The sequence below is a fragment of the Charadrius vociferus genome, unplaced genomic scaffold, assembly GCF_000708025.1.
Source record: "Charadrius vociferus isolate BGI_N301 unplaced genomic scaffold, ASM70802v2 scaffold105, whole genome shotgun sequence".
Taxonomy (NCBI): domain Eukaryota; kingdom Metazoa; phylum Chordata; class Aves; order Charadriiformes; family Charadriidae; genus Charadrius; species Charadrius vociferus.
In genome coordinates this window covers 521,579-530,947 of record NW_009648543.1, presented here as the reverse complement: position 1 = coordinate 530,947, position 9,369 = coordinate 521,579, and positions in this window count along the sequence as shown.

Here is a 9,369-nt window from a genome sequence, read left to right as displayed (position 1 = left end):
GACTTCCCTGGACAGTATCTCTTTGAATTTAAAAAGTTTAGGATTATATATTCAATTGCAGTACCAGGCATCTTTCACATCGCCCTTCCCTACTGTCACTACTCTTTTACTGCTTTCTTATTTTTATACCTAATTTTTTTTTTTTTTTAAGCTGAAGCAGTGCAAGAGACTTGCAAGAACTTTAACCAGATTGGGTAAGAGGGTAGTTCTTTTTAGTCTTAAAATATATAAAGACTTAACAGTGTGGCCCCCCCCAAATTCACTTCTAATGGAATATTCAAGGGCTTATGTGGCTAGGGGAAGCTTAATAGTATTGTTATACTGCTGGTATGGATCTCTAACTCTTGAATGTTCTTGACCGATTAGATTTTTTTATGGGATTCATATCCACCTGAGCTGATGAAAGAGGTTTCTGCACTTAGGTGTTTGTCATTTGTTGGTAGCTGTTTGTAGAGCTACTCATATCAATGTTTTCTAACCTGATTCAGTCAAAATGGCTTAGGTTAGCTGAAGAAATGTGAAAAACTGACTGAAGCAGGCTAGGGAGTGTTCACATGAGCAAGTCTGCCAGCAGGCTTCAGAGACGGTCTCCTGCAGAGGAGGAGCTGAGCTAAGAAGAGCTGAGAAAGCAGGCTAATGGTCAGTAATGGTTTACACTGGCATAGCTGTTCGCATAACTCACATGCTCTCTGGTTCCAAATTAAGGGGGCTTTGTTTTTGTATTTAAGGAAATAATACCAGTGTAATTGTAGTGCATGCTTAAACTGGTAAATCTCCCTGCTGAAGGCAAGCCCTTGCGCTTGCATTCAAGAGCAGGCCGCAACAACATGAAGCGTGGTGTAGGGTTTTGAATACGACCATTCTTGGGAGAAGGCAGAGGAGAACAGGAGCAGCCTAGGGTTAGAAGCAGGTAATGCAGCTGATGTGGCGTGTAAAGTGTGCTGCCCTGGAAGTACCTGGAATGTTCAGTCTGCACAAATACTGCTAATTTCAGTACCTGCTCCGGCTTTGTCAGCATGAAGGAACCCGAGTAACTTGAGACTGTGTACGTAAAGTGCTTTACGTAGGTTGTAAAGATTGCCAAAGAAGAATACATTAGGAGAATATAAATTTAATATTCTTTAGTTTTATTCTTCATTCTAGACTTTACTTTGTATGTATCGTGCTTCAAAAAAAATCATGCTGTTCTTCCATGTACACTACCTAGGGTCGCTGCATTGCCTTTCATTTTGTTCCTGTGTTGCTATGTTTTTCAAGCTGCATTTCAAGCTCCTGTTTCAAAGCTCAGGCTTTCATGTAGCATCCTCTTCTGCTGAGATTACCAAGGCACATGTGACCAAGTGCTAATTTAAAGTATGTTCCGTGTCCCGTTCCGAAAGCAAGCTCATGCAGATGTTAGGGTTTCACTTGGCATTTGGTGTGGGCTAATAGTGTGTGGGTGGTCAGCTGCTGTGTCAGAAATGTTTAGTGGGAACTTGTCAAACAGTAGTGCAGGATGACCTTGCTCTGGATTATGCTGAGAGGAATGTCTGCAGTCAAAGAGAAAATAAAAAGCTGATTGGAAATAAAATGCTGTTACTGCTTTTCATGTTTGCATCATAAAAAAGTGTTATCGAGACATTTGGGAAATATGCTGGGGAGATTGTTACCGGAGTTAAAATACATATGTGTATATTAAATCCTTCATTTCTTGAAGACTATACATTTTTCCATCTGGACTCTTAAGTGCGTCTCCCAAAAGTGTGTATACTGGGGTGGAAATACTAGCTTTTCAGGGCAGGGGGGAAAGAAGCGACATGTATTATCCTTACGAGTCTTTATTGTGGTAGTTAACTGTACAAAAGCACAATGCTGACAGCTCTTGGACAGACAGACTGTTCTTAACTTCTGGCCTGGTGCATGTTTGATCACTTTTAACTTCTTGACCTATTAGCAGAACTCGAAAACAGGTTTGCACTTCAGAGCTCCCAAACTCTGCTCTCTAAATTTAAGGAGAAAATGCCAAACAGCTGCAACATAAGCATACTTGGGCCAAATGCATCAAGAAATGTATTTTTGTCCCGTGTACTGAAGAATCTCCTTTGTGATATAAGGTAATTGCATTTAATTGCATTAACAGGTTACTGATCTATTTTTCTATGTAAATACATGTCAGTGTAATGAGGTTCCCTGGAAAAACAGTTCTAGATGGTATGCTACCTTTGTAATGTGTTTGACCATAATCAGTACAACCTTGATATGTTCACGTAGTGAATTTTTTCACTTGCTTATGAAACGATGAATTTGGAGGGATTTTCAGCTTTTTGTCTAGCTGCATCATTTTTCTGTATGAAATTAGTGAATACAGGTACTATACTTCCGCAATCAGAGGCACCAATGCAATGTTTCTGCCTCAATTTTGTGTGTTTTTTACTTAAACGCCGTCACCCTTCCACACACCACCCCCCCCAACTCGCAAAACAAAGTTTGAAATATGCATTGCCTCGGGAAACCGCTATCAGCGATGACTGAGTGGCAGCTGTAGATGCTTACTAAGATCTAACTCAGTGCATCCTCCCCGTTGCATGCATTATGTATTTTCTTCTAATTCATATAGCAGATGACTTTTTTGCATTAAGGCTAAGGATTATAGCAAGCTGAATAAAATCAGTGAAACACAAACATGTGCACAAAGATGGAAAGGAAAAATCTGTTTAAAAAAAAAAAAAATGGGGGGGGGGGGGCAAAAAACATGCATGTCGTTCCTCCTGTATGTCAGTTGGGAGTGGTCGCATCATGGGAAGTGGATAACATCATTAATAACATCATTATAAAGAGAATAAACAGACCTCTGAGATGCAAATTGATAAATCTCCACACTAATACAGGCCTTTAAAATTGTCTGCTAAGGAAGGGAGTAATTTCCCTGCTGTTTTGTTGCTAGAAATGGTGGAAGATGGAATTGATTGAGAGTGGCTTTTTCTCCTACCAATAAAAGGTATTGGATCTACTTCTGGGGGAAGCAGCCCAGGTATTAAAGCGTTGAATCATACAATATGTTCATGGGGTTATTTCAGCGAAATGCCAGAAAACAAAGTGTGTTCATATAGCGAGAAACGTAGAGATAAATGTGTTTAGTTCCTGGCAAAATGAACAGCAGACGTTTCCATCACAGCAGCAGCGTACTAATTGTGCCTCTGAATGTTGAGGAGATGTTCAATTTATGAAAACTTTTTCTAGTCTTCAATTATAAGCCATTAATAATTACCAATCTAATAATTAGGTTATTAACCTTTAAAGTCCTTGAAAAAAGATATCTCCCAAGTACTTTCTCAATTTACTCCCTTCTTTCCTGGCTTACATTTTTCTAGTAGTCTAGAAAAATAACAAAAACACACTTATGAGATTCATAGACAGGAGGAGAATAGTTCTGACTCAGACTAAGCAAGTTGCATGTGGTTTTCTCAAGTATTTAGATGTTTCTGATTCATTTTGAGGTATAATCATGAAATATGTGTTAAATATAATTAGGATTTTGTAGGTTCAAAAGTAGAGCCAAAATTAAATAGTCAGGTGAATCAAACGGTGCGTATAGTCAAGTTATCAGATAATTTAAATGTGCCTGAAATTAGTTCTACTATATGTATTTCTATGTTTCCTACTTTAAATGTGGCGCTCTGATTTGTCTTGGTTACTTGATGCCATGTATTGTAAATTAGGGCCTTTCTCTAAAGTGTAAAATTGATTAAATGTCAGCATGAGTAATCAAACCATCAAATTTTGCTATCAGTTTTAATTTAAACATATGAAATGCTACCGCCTTGTGTCATGAGACATTCTGCACTTCTTTTTCAGTAATTTTTTAGAACTACACTATACGACAAATCTGCTGCCACGTGACTGACCTGATGAAGGTGTTGGTCTCGGTGGAAGGATGGAGGTAACCTGCAGCTCTTCTCAGAGTGCCTTCAGCCCACGCAGAAGGTGCTCAAGGTGTTCCACGGGTGGGCTGGTAAGCATGCTATGAGAGAAGCCTCAGATGGAACAAACCTTCACAAGTTTCCTCTTACACTTGTATTTTTATGACAGCAGTACAGCAAATACATCCATAGTTGGTATTTAGTAAGAGTTTTTCATGGCTTACAACCTTCTGTTTTGTAGGCTGCTGAGTTAAGAAATCTAAAGTAGTTCTGTTTAGGTTTCACATGCATGACTGAGTAGGAGGTAGATTTTACTAATTGTTTTTAATCAGATTAATGAGGAATTTATTTTCTGTTGCTGTGAGTGACTAGTGCAGTGATATAACTTCTTTGGCATCAGAGATTTGTGCATTTTTTAAAAAAAATTATTTATTAGAAACAGTGTGAGTAGTAACTAATTGGACATTTCGTGAAGATTTTGCTTACTGGCAGATGGATGATATGACACATGTAATGTATATGCAGTATTGCCAACTGTAGGCATTAGAAATCATGAGTCAGACCCTTAAAAGTCTTGAGAGTGATTAAGAAAATGTGAAGATTAACTCCTGTTCTTTGGTCCCCTAGGGTAACGTGAGTCAAGCTTGCGACAAGGCTTGCTTGAGACTATGGAAAGGAAAACTGAGTTTTTTGGCTAATCACACGTCTTTTAGAGTTGGAGCTTTAGGAAAAGAAAAAAACACAAAACCTTGCAAGACTGGCAATAAAATGATGATTTGGCAATGCTCTAATAGAGCAGGATGCCATTAATCTGAAAATAATCAGAGACTGAATTTATTTGTGAACATCTGTGCGAACATAACACGAGCCTCGGATAGCAAGGTTTTCCGGGTAGGGCGGTTATATCTGCTAATCTACAAAACAGCCTGCCTTTGCCAAAGACATAAATCTAAATTTGTAGATTCAATTTATTTTTTTTTTAAACTTGTTTGGAATGACTATTAATAAAGTGAGAGAAATAAATTGTTTACCATAGTAACAGAATTGCCCTGTGCATGATGATGAAGTTGATGCAATCACGCATCGGAAGAAAACAGGAAGCGAGACAAGAACGCCACTGTTTCTACACTGTATGTGCAAGACTAATACGTTGGTTATGTTGTTAGACCCACTTGTTGAATTATTTGTCTCTCTCGGGTTGCGACGAGAGAGACAACAAGTTGTCACTGGTGCCTTAGGCCCTGCTTTGTCAAAGATGGTAGGTGTCTAAAGAAAAATCTAGGCTGAGGTCAAACCTGTGTAAGCCACAAGGGAACAATCCACAAATCCTTTCTCTTTCCAAATCTAGTATGGCGATTTGTATGGCTGCAGTTGCCTAAGTTTTTCCAGTGAAGTTATTCAAATATTAAAAAGCTTTTAGCACCCGTGTCAGGTTTGCAAGGCCATTTGGGATGTACAGATTGAGCATCAGTCTTTTGCACTTGCATCTGCTGGAGGATGCATGTGTCTTGCAGTGCAACCCACGTTGCAGCAAGAGTAGCTGCTGTAACGGAAATTGGGAGGAGGAGCAGACTGGAAACGTGGTGACAAGTCCCAGTGATACACTACTTTAAAGGTTGATCAGGAAGTGGGGGATCTGGGTTTGATAACTACTCAACCTGAGAGGTTTTGCCATGCGCCCTTCAGACTTCGCAGCATGAGGCCACCTTCTACACTGCTCGTAACACTGTCTCGCTGCACAGAAAGCGCAGCAAGAGCTACAGACCTGGAAGGAAGAATTTTCTTCCTCATTGAGCCAGAGAGTAATATTTCCACTTGCTTGTTCTGATTTCCCCATACAGCTCTTGGGTTCATTTTTTGCACGCCATGTAGCTTCGACAAGAGAGCACACACTTGCCACCGACCTGCTTGGAGATACTGAAGTAATTTATCTGAGGAATACCAGGTTCAGACTGTGAGCTTTCTGAGCGGGTCAAAATCACACTGAATTTGTGGGGTTTTTTTTCTGGTCAAGAACAAAAAAACCCCAAATCGTGTTCTTTTTATTGCTGCTCAAGCAGGTAGGGTAGGATTCAGCCCAACAAACAATAGAGGATGGCAGCCGAGATACCCACATCTGAACTTCCTCTATAGTCCTTGGACAGAAGAAATACTTCCAGGGTGTGACTGATCTTGCCCTGAAGATGCTGTGTAACACAGGCTATTGAGCTGCGACAACGCCGTTGCTGCTTAGAGAGAGAACCTGGAGTCAAGAGCTTGACAAAGATGCATGTGCATACATTTAGGTAAGGTGATCCCTTCCTGTACTATCTGTATAAATTCAAACTGATTTGGGGCGTTCTAGAGCATTTACTTAATGGTTTTGCTCTCTTTCATTTAGTGGATTTTTTGTAAATATAAATCGCTCTCACTCCGAGCCCAGCAGAGATTAGTTGTTATTGTACCTCGTTATTATTACAAGAGCATTCAGAAACCCGTGACACAGGAGGAAAGACAGAAGCTTGGAAAAAAATAAATGCACAGAACATGTGAAGAGTAACTGTTAACTGTGGAGGGAGAGAGCTGGCAAACAACTGGGTAACGTGTACACAATGTGCGGTTGAAAGCAGGCAGAGAAGAAGCACGGAGTAGGTGGGATCGGTGCTAGGGTTTTGCCTGCCTCTCCTGCAACACTGAGACCGTGGTTGCTGGTGTGATGCTGGCAAGGGCAGCCAGTCAGTGAAACCTGCGCTTTCTCAGATCCTGGAGCAGAGATCCTATACGCTACACCCTACAGCGGTTCTTGCGAAAGCACCGATAAAGTTTATGCTGCTTAGGGAGAAATAAACACCAGCTCAAGCATCCTTTTCGTTGTAGGACTGTGTTCTTCTTCGGTGCCGTACCAATCACAATTTTTAAATGCTCACATTCCTTTTCTGTTTGGGAGCCTATGGTGCAAAACCAGTAGAGGATGCAACTTGGATTTGGTTTTGCCACTCTTCTCATCTGCCTATTGCATCAGTGAGAAAGCAGCCATGCTTTTTGTACTACGTGGATTGAAACCACATGTGGGGATTGAAGTAGTCTGTGACACCTTGGGGTTGGGCAGCAGCACCCGGACTGCCTGGCTGTGAGGCTGCCCGTGCCCATTTCTGCCTGGCTTGGATGGAAGTGCCTACAGGGTGGTGGCTAGCAGAGGTGACCTATTGTGAGGCCGTATTTGGATTTGGGAGCATGGCTGGTGTATGAGGTGGGAGTGTGGTCCATATGGTGCTGTGAAAGGGTTTGAGGACAGCTGATCTGTGGGACACCATGTGGGTTTAAGAGGCTGGATGGCGGCACAGGGTTTTGTGTGGTTTTCCTTAAGATTAGCAGTAGGTTGGTTTTCAGACCGTGCATGAAGCTCTGATGAAGATGGCTGCAAGGGCATCACGAAAGGAGTTATTTCTGAATATACCTTTTCCTAAAGATTTTATTTCTGTCCTTAAGTTTGGGGCCACACAAATTCTAGTCTGTTTGACACTGCTTTTGTCATTTGCATGGACATTTGGGCTGAAAAGCATAACACTACATTTTGAAGCAGGACTTAGATTTTCTCTGTAATGCTCTTTCTTTTTTTTTTTTTTTTTTTTTTTTTTTTTTTTTTCTGCCTAAACAATGTTGAAGCAATTTTAGCCTATGGCTATGTTTAAAAAAAAAAAAAAAAAAAAAAAAAAAAAGCTGGCAACAATTATATTTGAGATCAGATGGAGCTATAGAGTGTTTGGAGTCGGCTTAGCTGTCGATGTGCTCGGTTACTCTTCCAAACAGACTTGTGAGTAGTCATCAGAGCTAACAGATCTCAAAAGCCCAATTCTGTCTCCTTAAGTCTGTCCAGGGCACATGTGTATTGGGAGGAAATGAAAGGAAATGGTAAGAAATTGGGTTTCTTGCATTGAGGACGTATGAGGGAGACTCTCATCAGGAGTAGAAGACTCAGTGAGTGCCCCAGCAGACAAGTGCTGAGGGTGGCATTGCAGGGGTGATGATGGGAGTGAGTGTTACAGAGCTGAGACCGTCCAGATATGCTGAGGATCTACTTAGAAATATGGTGAACAAGTGGATGTTACGAACATGTAACACATGCTTTCTAAATTAGGATGGCTGTAGGCTTCTCTGTCACTGTGGATGAAACAATGAAAAATCCATAAGGACAAGAAGTTCATTTTCTGGGATAGTACACGTGCAATTAGATTAATATTCAGAAGAAGACTGTAGTCCTCCACCTGGGATTTAAACTCTGGAGTAGAGGATTAAAACTGACTCACCATATGCTACTCAATCTCTGTGTGTAATTCGGTAGTTATTTCTCTAAATAATTAATTAGATAATGCTCCCTGTCAAGTAATCAGTTTGGGGTTCACTCGAGGAGAACTAACATGAGGTCCATCAAACCAGAGAGGATTTTATTAGGAAAACCACGATTAACGATTCAAACTCTAAATGAAGACTTCTCAATTATGCTGTCCAAGTGCAGAGGGAAAAATATTTAGTGTATGGATTGAGTACAGAGGACTGCTGTGGACACCTCCCTCTTCCTTGATTTCATCTTGGAGCAAAACAGGAAGAAAATTCACATCTTCCTCTTAGAAAAACGAATTTGACAAGTCTTGTGGAGCTATGAGTGGCAGACATGAAAGCATAAGAGGCAAATCAGTCAAAATATTTTAAAAAAACTTTTCTCTCCCCTAGTTTGACAACACCATTTCCTTGAATGCAGGGTTGTGTTAGGTATTTTTCCAGTCATCTTGTAACATTTATTGTGCTTTAGCTGAAATGTGCTAGAGGAAAGTGAAGTCAGCACCTTTGTCTCTGATAAGTAACTTGAAAATTTTAAGTACTGCTGCCTGTAAGGACAGGGAGATGTGCATACTGTCCAGCCCTGAACACTGTTTGCAGGTTAGCAGTGGTCATCGGGTAGTCAGAATGGAGCAATTTCTATACTGTCATCTCATGGTGACACTGGACAAAGCACAAGATGATACGAAAAGCATGGAAGGGTTCAGTTGATGTGGAGATCAAGCGTTTTCTATGCTCTCTGCTTCATGATGGAAACTGTGCTATTTTAAGAGAGTGTTATTCTAGTGGAGAAAGATGTATGTGACCAGCATTAGATTTCTTTATGTGGTATTTAATTATTTAATGCTTAATGTTTGTCTGGAAACATTAAAGAGTATATTTTTCCTAGAAGAACAAGAATTTACCCCTCATTTTTGAACTTCTATATCAAGTAAGCATTTATAAGGAAACATATAAGGAAACATAAGGGAACTGAGCTAGTTCTCTTTCCATCTTACCTGGAGGAAGAAGGAGAGATAAGGAATAGGAATTTCAGGTCCTGCTCTGATAGTAAAAATCCAGAGCGCATGTATCTTCAAATATGCAAGAGTAAGCAACTGCCATAGTTGGACAGTCAAAAGCAAAATTTTATTATGCTGTGGACAAGTCCTAT